The sequence below is a fragment of the Lissotriton helveticus genome, chromosome 4_1 (genome assembly GCF_964261635.1).
Source record: "Lissotriton helveticus chromosome 4_1, aLisHel1.1, whole genome shotgun sequence".
NCBI classification, from domain to species: Eukaryota; Metazoa; Chordata; class Amphibia; order Caudata; family Salamandridae; genus Lissotriton; species Lissotriton helveticus.
Genome location: NC_136063.1, coordinates 894275307 through 894288339, shown reverse-complemented (window position 1 = coordinate 894288339; position 13033 = coordinate 894275307). Strand labels below are relative to the sequence as shown.

The 13033-nt window shown below is 45.2% G+C and overlaps 1 pseudogene; it reads right to left on the bottom strand.

Annotated features, from left to right (window-relative positions):
• Window positions 1-8006: 8006 nt before the first annotated feature.
• On the bottom strand, window positions 8007-8816 carry LOC144828086 (uncharacterized; annotated as a pseudogene).
• Window positions 8817-13033: the final 4217 nt, after the last annotated feature.

Genomic DNA, 13033 nt, shown 5'->3' with positions numbered 1-13033 from the left:
TTTCTATAAGTGATTGTTTAAGAGAGTAAATATGTGTACGTTTCTGTAGAACTAAGTGTAGTGGTGTCTGTATAACTGTTTATACAAGTAAATGGATGTTTTTTTCTTTATTAGCATGAGTGACTATGCGTGTGAGTAACTCTATGAATGAGTGGCGATGTGTAACAGGATGTATATGTTTTTTTCAGTGAATTTCAAAGGTTTTTTAAATGCTAGTTTCTAACTATGCCTACAGAGGTAGGACATGTGAAGAAAGAAGAAAAAACACACAGAAAGAAGAAAAAGAAATGCAGAAAGAAGCAACAGAAGTCCTCAAAGACGAAGAAAAGTGCAGGAAGAAGGAAGACGTGCAGAAAGAACAAACAGAGGAGCAGAAAGAGGCCTTGTTGCAAAATCATCCTGTACCCTCAACTTTTTCAGATGGGTACTGGTGGTAACTGACTCTGACTAACCAGTCCTAGGGCCAGTGCTATGCTAAAACACACTTAGAATACAGTTAAAACACCTACATACACTAGGGAACACTATGCATTGGGGTACCCCTGTTATTAGCATGACCTCCTCTGTAAGCCCCTAGTATATAATAGGGCAGGGGGATTAAAACTACCTCTTAAAATGCGCCACAGGGCGTGTTTGCACACTGGAGAAGGGAGGGGGGCTGAGCTGATGTGTGCAAACACGCCCTGTGGCCATTTTAATTTGGGGGATAAAGTCCCCTTGAATCCAGAGTGTCCCTTGGGTACAACTAGCCCATCAGGTATCTCTAGTTAGCACCACAGAGCTGCGTTGCAGAGAAAATGAGCATGGCCCAGACCACCTCCCTGCAACGCAGCACAGTGGCGCTTACTGGAAGCACCAGGTGGGCTAGTTGGCCCCCATGGGCCCTCAGGATTGAAGGGGAATTATTTCTCCTACTTAAAATGCGCCATAGGGTGTCTTTGCACACATCACCTCTGGCCCCGTCCCCTCCCTTCCCCACTGTGTAAACACGCCATGTGGCCGTTTTAAGTTGGGAGATTAACTCCCCTTGAATCCTGAGGGTCCCTAGGTGCAAACTAGCCCACTAGGTACGTCCAGTAATCACCATTGCAGAGAGGTGTAAAAAGGGGCACGGCCTGCACCACCTCTCTGAAACGCAGTGCAGTGGCACTTCCTGGAAGCACCTGGTGGGCTAGTTGGCCTATCTACAGAGCCCCGATATGATATGGCAGTGTCCAAGGATCTGCCCATTCTAGGAAGCAATTAAAAGCAGGCTCTCCCAAGCCCTATATAACCCATTTGAATTAAATGACGGATGGTGATGCTGCATACCTGGGGGGACCAGACGCTGGATAAATACACACTCCTTTTCTGAAATGTCACCCTGGAGTTTGCAAGGTGTGATAGGATACAGAAATGTTGTTGCACAACGGCCCCAAAGTTGAGGTGGTGGGAGGCCAGCATGGACTGGTGCACGAGAGTGGAGGAACAGATTATACAGCGTGTGGATTCCCCCTCAAATTCGATAAAGTATGGTGACACTGCGGTGGTAGTGGTTGTAGGATCAACTGTCAGAAGATAGGAGTGATGGGGGGTCGAAAGACGAAGCTGGGTCCTAACTCTTGTGACAAAATGAAGCATAATTATACATAAAGAGGTGTCTTGTACTGGAAAGCAGCTACAGAAAACAAAATGAACATCCGGATAATGTGCAACGGCAGGGGGTATTTCTTAAACAGTTATATACTTGTAAGATGTACTTAAATGTAATTTTTTTTTTTAATCCCAAAAATGAAAATAAACAGTATTCATTTCCTCCAGAACTTTACGTTATCCTCGAACTACCGAAGAACCAGAGAACCATTTGAATGCTGTAGCAGGATACATCGCACCACAAATTTGAAAAAGAAGAAATGTTGCCCTATGTTGCCTTCCAAAAGCACCAGGACATACTATTATATTTTTCTTATTGGTGACCCAGGCACCCATGCTACAAATAATCAAGGCTGGCACATCACGTATATCTTACTTGGTTATTTGAGTTCAGAATAAAGTTTATTAACAGTCATATAAAGCACTTGTACAATTTAAAAACATCAATGTAAAAATAAAGTTTACATTAATATAAATAAAAGAGACATTCCATAAGAAAGTGCATAAATAACCAGCTATAATAAAATATGCAACAATCATTAATTTGTTGATATACGAAAGAATGATAGAATAATTATTAATATAAATTAGATAAAAGAATGAAGGGAACTCAAGGAGGTTTAGCGACTTCCTGTTGAAAGGGAGATTGAGGCAGAGAGCGGAGAGCATAAGTATCAAAAAATGAGACAACTGGGTCCCACAACTGTTTTCGTTTTGGAGCCAAAACAAGTGGATAAACAAACGTTGTGTCTAGCCTATGGTTGTAACATATAGCATACCACCAAGCCTGATACGAGAGTTTAGTGAGATCTTTCCAAGCTTTAGTAATCTGTTGAAAAGCTACTGCAAGAAGCAGGTCAATTATGGCTATGGCTATCAAGCTATGGCATCCTTTCATCTTCCTTCTTCTTTTCGGGCTAAGTACCTTAAATTAATACAAGCACTTCAATCAGCGTATGAATTACACATCACGCTGCCTTCCACGTCACCTCAAGAGTCTCATACCATTTCTCAATTGCACTCTCAACTTATCAGAGGGACTAGGGCGTCCAAGATTTATTCTCTGCTACATGCTCCAGCATCACCACGCACAAAAACTAAAGTGGAAGAAGCATGGGAAGTGGACATGGGTATCTCATGGTCTGTTGAGTTATGGGATAAGTTATGGTTACGGTTACGTAAATCCTACAGGGCTGCAAATACTGTTCAGACTTTGTTTTTTATTTATAATCGAGTCTTACTTTCCCCACTCATTCTTAGTAAAAGATACCCTGACTTGTCACACACATGCTGGACTTGCTCTACACCACACGCAGATTTGCTACACTTGCTTTTCAATTGCAATCCGGTTCATACCTTTTGGGTTAAGGTGTGGTCTCAAATTAACAATATTTTTTCCACTACACACCCGTTCCATGCATCTCATATTTTTTTAGGTAGTATTTCCCCCATTTGGGATCATTACCCTTACAACATAAAAATAATCACGTATATCTTAGGCTGTGTTCCTCATTCATTGTGGGTGTAGCAGGCCCCATCAGTGTGTTGCATTCTGCCTGCCTTCCTGCTGACAGTCTGTGCTGGTTCAGATCTCCACCTCCTCCTCAGCACCACTCACCACTCCTACAACACGAGGGGGCAGGCCATGGTGCAGGTGTGTGCTACTTTTCAGACTCTTCAGGAAGCCAGTGTCCTTTGCGAAGAGGGGTTTAGGATTTTCCTGAGAATTCTTTGAGAGTCGGAATACACAAGGCCTTTCTTGCTCCTCTATCGCCATCATCCTTGTGTTCACCAAAAACGTGCTTAAAGGTGGATCCCTCTATGCGGCAGACACATGACCAAGGTCTAGTGTCGCTATTCTATAGCTAATTCCAAACCGCAGTCTCAAAGCCCATCCCTCACCTTGGTGCTCATTTCTCTCACTAATATAATGCTACCTCCAGGGCCGAGTGCTGGTGTCACTTTCAGGCACAGCACTCGGCTCCAGCCTATTCTAAATTTAGTTGTGGGGTAAACACCTGGCAAAACAGAAGTCTTAATTAAACACTGCAATTATCTAAAGTGAGACGCAATTTGTGTTCTGGAATACATACATTTTGTGAGCCTTCTACGACGTGCTATATATGTTTTCGTTCACTGTGTCTCCCCATTTACCACAGATGTGTTTACATCTTGCAAAGGGACGGATTTGTCCTCTTACCAGAGGCTGCTAAGATGAATCCTCTCTCAAGAAACACCTCAGTGCTCATGTGCCACATCACTCGGTGCCCGAGCACTTTGTCAAGATCCACCTGTGCCTTCAAACCCAGTTGCCCAGTTCCAACTCACAAACTGGCAGAGCCGCTTGAGGGAGTGCGCATTGTCCTAGAAGCAGGAACGGTGACATCTGCTGGTCTCGGATCAGCCTGCAGTGTCCACTTGCCAGCTGGGCCTAGAAAATGGGTCCTTTCTGCTACTAGCTTCCACCGTGAATCATTGCAGCAATGGCGGGCATTCCACCGACAGGCACCCAGGTAAAAGGCGGAACAGCATAGGAGCACGCAGACGTCCTGACACACACAAAGACGCAGAGGGCAGTAACACCACCCGGTCATCAAAAAAAGGCACTACCCAGAAGTCTCTGTCCTATATAGTCAGTGCACAGAAGGTTGCACACAGTAATAATGGCAGAGACACACCGGCCACATCAGAGCACAGGCAGCAGCTTCATGAGAATTGCAGCGGTGTGATCCTCACAAAAGCTCCCTGTGTATTTATTTCAGTTACTTCCGTAAAATGCTCCTGTTTACTGTTCTGATACATGGGTGACACTACATCTTGCTGGGGCACTGAATGCCTTGGACGGCACCCAGGGCCCCGTGTAGTCCTGACTTTGAATGAAAATGGTGGAAGGGTGGCGAGTCAGGAACATCTGCAATGCCGCGTGTTGAGGAAGGAGGGAGCGCAGCCCAATAGGGGCACAGGCGCTAACAGGGCAGAGGCTGGTACTGTGCACAGGACAGCACTGCAAGGAAACATAGCAGAAGGGAGGGGTTAAACTGAAAATACAATGTGCAAAGCAATGAGCCTTTGAAGCACTGATTCCTTTTGGGATTGTTCATTTCTGATATGTGCCATTTTTGATAAGTATGCGTGCCACTTCGGCCAGGACACCTGGGCAAAGGACTAGCAGACCTCACCTCATGTGAACGTCTGATAGCTTAATTAATATCTTGCCTAGGCGCTATAAAGTCCTATGCACAAGATATCTAAAGTCCAACAATAGATTGTTATAAACGTCCTTTTGCTTTCCGTGTAATGTTTTAAGAATGCTGCCAAAATAATTATGTTTTCATATACGCAATGGCACATTCATGCCTCAAGGAACCACGTTATATGCAAGTTTTATAAAAGAAGTAGCACGAGTCCTTAGGCACTCCAAGGCCTGGAAACCACCGGTGAAAATGGCTCTGGCCATTGTGCATGCCGTGTAATACACGGAACGACTCTGGGATCTTTTTTGTATTGTATTGTATTGTATAATAAACTTATATAGCGCGTGCTGTCACCCAAAGGGTATCCTGGCACTTTGACTCCAAAATCACAACACAAGCAAGGGTGGATCAGACATCTCTAGGAAAGAGATGAGACTTCAGACCCTTTTTAAAATGGGTCAGCTCAATCAGCTTTCTCAAGGAGAGTGGAAGAGCATTCCATATTTTAGCGGCAGTGAAGCTGAAGGAGCGACCACCCATCCGTGTCCTCCGAATACAGGGTACCCCAACCAAAAAGGCGGAAGAGGAGCGCAAAGGCCTAGCTGCTGAATACCATCTAAATTTGTTCTGAAGAGCAATGGGTCCCAATCCATAAAGTGCTCTAAAGACAATACAAGAAGCCTTAAAGCAAATCCGCTGGTCAATAGGCAGCCAGTGAAGATCGTTAAGAGCCAGAGATGAGGATGCAGAGCGCACACGCGAAAGAGCCAGCTTGGCTGCCATATTCTGGATCCTCTGCAGTTGTTTTATCAAGGAGCTAGGGGCTCCTAAAAGTAATGCGTTACAGTAGTCTAACCTACTGAGTATGATACTACGCACTACCTCTGGTCTCGTCGACAAAGGTAGCATAGGGAGAATTTGGAGGTGCCTTTCCATGTTTCTGCTCTGGTGACCAGCCTTGCGCCAGTGAGGAACTGTGCAGCCGAGACCTGGGCTTTTGTTTTCAAGCAGCTACCGGCCTGTGCTGTCTACATTTGGAACAGTGACTTGCATTTCTAATTGCCTGCCCCCTCTTCAGTGTGCCTACAGCCCCCATGACTCCGCAGATTCTGGACAGCTGTACCTCTCTTGGGCAGGGTCGGTCTTCCGCCTCCACCTGTAATCAGACATCGATTTGCGATGCAGACAGATCCCCACTCCTGCATCTCACAGACAAGTCACAACCAGCTCCGACATGCGGGAATAACTAGGCGCACTCCATAGCTCATGCAGAAATAAAGGGACTCAGTTACTCTGAATGTTAGATCCTGCCAAGTGGCCCGACCAGAGCCAATGTTCACAATGCTGCCAGCCGTTCAGGTCTCACTGAGAATGTGTTTATTTGCCGAGTATTTTTGTCTCTTTACACCCAAGAGAACCCAATCTAGGGGCCGATTATGATTGCGGTTTTTCCACATCCTCCGGGCTGGTGGAAGTGTCCGCCGGCCCGGAGGATGCGGAAAAACCGCTGCGGAGCCTTGAAAGACCCCCACCAGATTAGGATGGCTGGGGGGTCAGGAAGACCGTCTGCTGCTTTTCCGCTGCGGTCGCCTTCCGACCGCGGCGGAAAAGCTCTAACATGTCTGGCGGTGTCTATCAGACACCGCCAGGCATATTAGGATGTCTGCTTTTCTATGCCTTTCCACGGCGGCATTTGCGCCGTGGAAAAGCATACAGACTTTTGTTTGGGGGCCCGTTGTGGGACCCCAGGGGTGAAAGGGGGGTGGGGGGTGCACATAGGTACCCCCTGTCTTTGCGTACACGAAGCGGCAGGCACCGCACGGTGCCTGCTGCTTTGTGCATGCAAATGCACTGCTTTCATGTTTAACATTGCGGCGGGTACTGCTTCAAGCAGCACTCACCGCAATGTTAAAGATAGAGGATGTGACCGCCACCCTGGCGGTCACATCCTAATCTGCTCTGAGGGACCGCCGCTGCCCCTGCGGACAGTCCCTCCTCCTCAGTGGTCGCGGACGGACTCAAGTCCGTCCGCGATCATAATCGGCCCCCTAGGCAGGTTCGATCATGCCCTCCTTACAGATCAGGTGGAAAGCAAAAACACGAGGCAGCCGGAAGCTAGATTATTTCAGTGTGTCCACACACCCTCACGTTTGCCTTTAAAGGAGGTTCTCGTGCCTATAGTGTCCAGGTGTAGATACAAGGGTTCGTTTTGCTATCCACACCCTTCTCCACTGGCTTTCCCGGCTCCCGCTACCAGACTATGGCAGCGCAGAGCTCTGCCCAGGAGGGCCATTGTCGTGAGTTAGTAGCCCACTTTGCTGGTACAGAGATGAGGAAGAAAAACAGTGCCCCCCCATAAAAAGAAAAAATCTGGTCAGGAGCCTAATGCGTCATGAAGAGAGTGCTCCTGGCGGGCCGCGGCCGGGCCGCGGTCTAGCCAAACACCTTTAGAGGTGCCTGCTTAAAGGCCTGCTTTATGGCCTGCTTTAAGTCCCTGGAGATGGACATCACCAAGCTGCATGCAAGATGTGCGTGAGGTGTGGACACAGGGGCTGCTGGAAGCTTCTCACCTGCACTGTCCACAAGCTGGGGATTAGTGCTGCCAGTATCCTCTACCCCTCCCCCCACACGCAAACACCATAACACTAGCGCTGGTAGCAGTCAATCAGTTAGCACATCAGTTGAATTAAACTCGGTTGTGAACGCTTTGGGTATCTGAATACGTATGCCCTGTGGAAAAACTACTGAAGAGTCTGCTGGTCAATAGATACAACCAATTAAACCAATCGAAACCAGCTGTCATAGCACACAAGCAACTCCATGACAAGTTGCTATGACATGAATGCACTTCGAAAGTCCACATTCGGAGGTGCTGCCTGCTACCCATTCCCTGTAGCACAACAGCGGGTCTCTAGCCTGATGGCAGTAGCACAACATGGATGCCACTGGCTCCGGTTCAAGCAAGGAACATGCACCCTTTCTTTGACTGCTATTGGGGTACTAAAATGTAGCATTCTCAGTTTATACCTGGCCTGTTGGGGTTATGGGCCCAGGTTCCACTGCACCTACTATAAGGTGGTAAATACATCCATGACTGTGGACCTACCTCGATTTCTTTTCTGCCATTCACGGCCTGCTGCAGTTTTCTCCCTGCATTCTCCAGCTTGCAATTTCAATAGGCTACCACAGAGGAGAATGAGTAGTGGGACCCCTATGCCAGTGCACATTTAACCCATGCACTAAAACTATCCGTGCGCCAGGTAGGAGCGACAAAGTGCAACCCGGGGCCGGTGCCACGATGCTGCTCGCCCTCGTCCGCTTTTCCTGCCCTTTCACCAGGCTGGTGGCGAACTGCCTCATGACGGCCTCCACGGTGTAGACGCTGGACCAGCAGCGGGGGTGAGCAGCTCCATGTAGATGCCCCCCCCCCGTCCAGCACATAGCCTTTCTCCAGGCGCGGGCTGAGCACTCGCATGAAGAGCGGTGAAAAGGGGAAGTTGTCCGGGAAGGTGAGGTTGAGAAGGATGTACTCAGTGCCCGTCTCCTTCATGTCCTGCCACAAGGTGGAGTCCTTGTACAGCTGGTGCAGCTTGACGTTCCAGTTGAAGAGGTTGTCCTCCACCAGCTTCACCGTGATGAAGCGCGCACTCAGCTTACAGATGTCCTGCAGCTCCTTCATCAGCCGCTGGCTGTGCACCTGCATGCAGTGCTAGTGGTTGGGGAGCAGCTGGCATGGGGCGGGGTCTTGTAGGCACCGCCAACAGGTGCCTGGCCCGACTTGGCGGCGCCAGAGCCTGGTTTGTCGGCAACAGCCGTGGCGGTGGCCGCCGGGCACTGGTGTTCCTTGTTACTCTGCTCCAGCTGCCGGTTCTTGACCTCTGCCGGGTTCACCTCACTGCTGCCACTGCCCCCGGGACAGGGCCGGTGCAGGTTGCTGCTGTTCTTCTGGTTGTGGTTCTGCTTGTTGTCTTCACCCACCATTGACCCCATGTCATGCTGGGGCAGTCAGTCTCCTGCTCTCCACTGCCTGCCTGCTGTGTGTGCCGAGCTCCTCTCTCTGCCGCCGGTCAGCCCGGAGCCTGCCTCTCCCTCCCGCTCCCTCTGCACAGAGCAGCAGTTCCTTTTGGCCGGCAGGAGCACTCTCCCTCTACTCACAGCTGCAGCAACTGTAAACTTTTGCAGAGCAGAAAAAAGTTTGGTTTACTGTTGCTTGAGGGTGAGTCTCCAAGCAGCCTGTGAGCACAAGATGGCTGCCAACACTTCCTGGTGTGAAGTGTTCACAGCCAATTAGAGCAAAGCTCGTGCTCGTCATTTTTTTGTGATTTTCTCTAAAAGTACTGAACGGATTTAGACCATTTTTTAAAAGGTCTCTTTCTGCAAAAAGGGCTACCTGTTTGTCAAATTTGGTGTAATTCCGTTAAGCAGTTTTTGCTTTACCTGTGTCTAAGTTTTCCTATGGGAAATTGATTTTTTTACCTCTATTTTTTAATTTCTCAGGAACTGCTAGCCGGTTTTACACCATTTAACCAAAAGGCATGAGTCTGAACCAAGGGCTACCCTTTTACCAAATTTGGTGTAATTCCGTTCAGCAGTTCGGTCTGTAGCTGCGATTAAAGGTTCCCATAGGAAATTGCATGGGGAAAACATGTTTGAGGACCCCCTTTTTTCTCAGCCCCCGCTTGACGAATCACCCAGAGACTTTCAGGATAGGAGCGTGTCGGAGTGCCCCACCAGTTTTGAAAATTTTGCAAAGATTCGTCAACCGGCTCCAAAGTTATTCCAAATAGAATGTTGCGGATTTCCTATGGAAAATAGGTCCTAACTGTAACTACCTACTGGGGACCGCCAGTAGGTAATATATATATATATATATATATATATATATATATATATATATATATATATATATATATATATATATATATATATATATATATATTACCTACTGGCGGTCGCCAGTAGGTATATATAGTTAGGATTTTTTCTCTATGGGATTTTTGAAAATTCTATGTCTAATAACTTTGGCGTTTGTGGACAGAATTGGCTGAAATGGAACATTTTGTTTCTGAGCAGCCACTGAAAATTTGGGGGGGGGGGTTCGTCAAGGGGGGGCCGAGAAAAAAGGGGGGTCCCAAAACGCGTTTTTCCCATGTTAATTTCCATAGGGCGGTTGGCCTCACTTTTAGCCCGAATGGCTGAATGGATTTGCACGAAACTTGGCAAAATTGTAGGGACTGTTAGCCCGATGTGCCTTTGCTAGGTTTCAAGATATGTGCTCCAGTGGATTTTGAGAAATTAACGTTCAAAAAAATATATATATCTGTAAGCGCGCTCCGGGCAGCGCCCCGGTTCGCGTACTTGACGCGTAACGGAACTTCGCGAAGCGAAGCTGATTGGCTCTCCGGTGTCTGTCAACATTCTAAACAGAAATATATCAAGAAAATCCCTGTAGTCCGTAGCAGCCTCTAATTGCTGAGGGAAGTTATCCCTAAGGGGTTTCTGCAACAACTTAAGGGACGAACTGAACAATAAATCAATGTATGTAAGCAACAAAATTTCACTGTGGTTAAGTAATGGGCATATACAAACGAATAGAATTGAATTTGAGATTTATTTGAACCTCCCAACTGGGTTACAATCTAAAATAAACTTAAAAACAACTAAAAAACCTTTTATGAGAAGGTCACACATTCAATCAAATTACACTTAAAATTTTTCAAAACAAGTCAATTTTCAAAACAAGTCGACGCGGCGTTTCGGTGTCTTTCAATCTTTACACCTTCATCAGGACAACCATAAATATTTTGAAGTATCTATAAGTTAAACGACAAAAGTTTAGTATCATTGTATGTCTAACATTTTCAACAACGCAGTTTGCTTACTCTTTTTGAGACTATTTACATCCCCTTCGGGCTGTCTATCACCATACGTAGAACCTAAGTGTCGCCTAAGCAATTTCTCATACCCCACATTTCTGCATCTGTTCACTATATTATTATTAGTGAGCGAAGTCCAATACCTGTAGTACGGTTACAGACTCAAGTTAATCAATTTCATCAAGTCTTTTCTCTCGGCGTGGCCTATGTTGTGATGATTATGCCACGGTTGGAAGCTATAAAGAGTATAAAGGGATGTATTATAGCCACAGAACCCTGTGAATGCCTGAATATCACTTCTTTATATCTAAATGGCTTAAATATTCTCAATTGGCCGTTTACCTTATATTTTTACCTCAGCGTTTTCTCATTGCACGGAGGAACCACCGTATATTGGTAAAAAGGATCTCTCAAAACTAGATTTGGGTTTGATGCCCTGTGTAAATAAATAAATACATGCCTTCCCTTAGTTAAATTTGGACTGTATGGGGGAAAAAAAGGGGATAAATGGGCAAGGGGGTGAGGTATTGGGAGGTGGCGAATGCTTATAATCCCTCCAGAAGATACTCACCAACCAGAGATTGGTTAGATTTGCCGGTGTGCTCTTTGAATTATGCACCTCCACTTGGTAATTTAGTTATCAGGTCAGCGATGTCTATAAGAAAAAAGTTTATTTCGACCTGATCAATATCATTTATTCCTTCGTTTATGTATTCGCTATGTTTTAATTTATTATTTTTTAATTTTTTACCAGGGCTATATATTTCTATTTTGAGCATCTCTTAGTTTTTTAACCTTGGCGTCATCAAAAGTCTTCTATTCTGGTATATTTAATCAAGATTTGCATTAACTCTTAAGAGGTACCTCTCGAATTTATCCCGGTCAGAGTTCAGTGTTTCTCAGAATGTTTCAAATGGGAAGCTATTACTAGATGTTTATGACCTTCCCACCATTTAACATGCCTATCTTGCACTAATCCAGGTTTAAAAATGACGGTCCAAAATTCTAATAGATTGGAATACCCCTTCTATATAAAGGGAAGGACTCCTATTCACATAATGGTCATAGTACTGCCCTTACATACCACTATCAAATCAAAGCACTCTATATTCACATACCTGTAATTTTTCAGCCGGCCTCCCTGTTCCTCCGTGCATTCGCCTTCGTGTAAATTCAAAGGGTAAACACACTTTCTAAATCGGCGTTTTTATGCTGATTTTGCTCATCTTAACCCGGAAGTTAAACTTAAATTTTTCGTTTTACAAAACTTTTCCCTAACTGTACGCCAAGTTTTCGGATTTCGTCTTTCATTCTAGTAATTTTAAACATAGATGTTTATCCATCTGCTTTCGAGTTATATTTAAAATCTTGATTACCGCATTCCCGAGCAGTCATCCCGGAAGTAATTACAGGCAACCTCGGCGATGATCTAGTGGTTCCAGTACCTTGTGGAGTTTATACATACAGCAAACATATCAAGTGATTACTTTGAAAGCAGTCCGGAGCGGCCGCCATCTTGTCTCTCGGTAGGATCGAGAGACAAGAGGAGGCCAAAAGAAAGGGGGAAATGACCATAAAGGGGCATAGTAGATCCTCCCTGACCCCCTAGGTTTGATGTGGAGGCTTTAAAAGGGCCCCGCGGGGCAAAAAATAAATTTAAAAAAAATTGTTTTTTTTGCGTGGGTAGCGCCCGGTACGCGCACCGGGAAGCGGTCCGGAGAGCGTACTATAAGGAAAAAATAATGATAGACTATGATATTTTGAAATATTGTATGTTTATTGATTGTTCTTTTTGTTGTTTTTTTTTTATTTATTTAAGTAGCAGTATTAATGATTATTAAATATAAATGTATTTTTGGAATTGTGCACAGTATACTATAAGTCTGACTTTACATTATAATCAATTTGGTACTAGTTTATGAATTACATATAAAAATGATTAAAGACTCAAACAATTTTTTAATATTAAATATCATTTTATTTTCCTGATTCTTTTTCAAAATTTAATAGAACGTCTAACATTTGACTGTCCGATATGTCCTCTTGTTGAGTGAACATAACTTCCCACATTTGACCGTCATCATAATGAAGTAAATAATCCACAGATTCTACACATTGTAGAAGTTCATGGTCTCGTGATTCATCCATGAATTCCAAGTCAATGGGTTCAATTATTTCCTCATTATTCATGTCTAGGACAATTTCAAAGGAAACGTTCTGTTCTCCTTGCATTTTTGTGCTGAAATTTGAATAAAAAATAAATATATCAGTAGAGATAGGGCACTGTTGGGTTTAAGTTCAGACAGGTACTTTTGAGGCATGAAGTAGTAC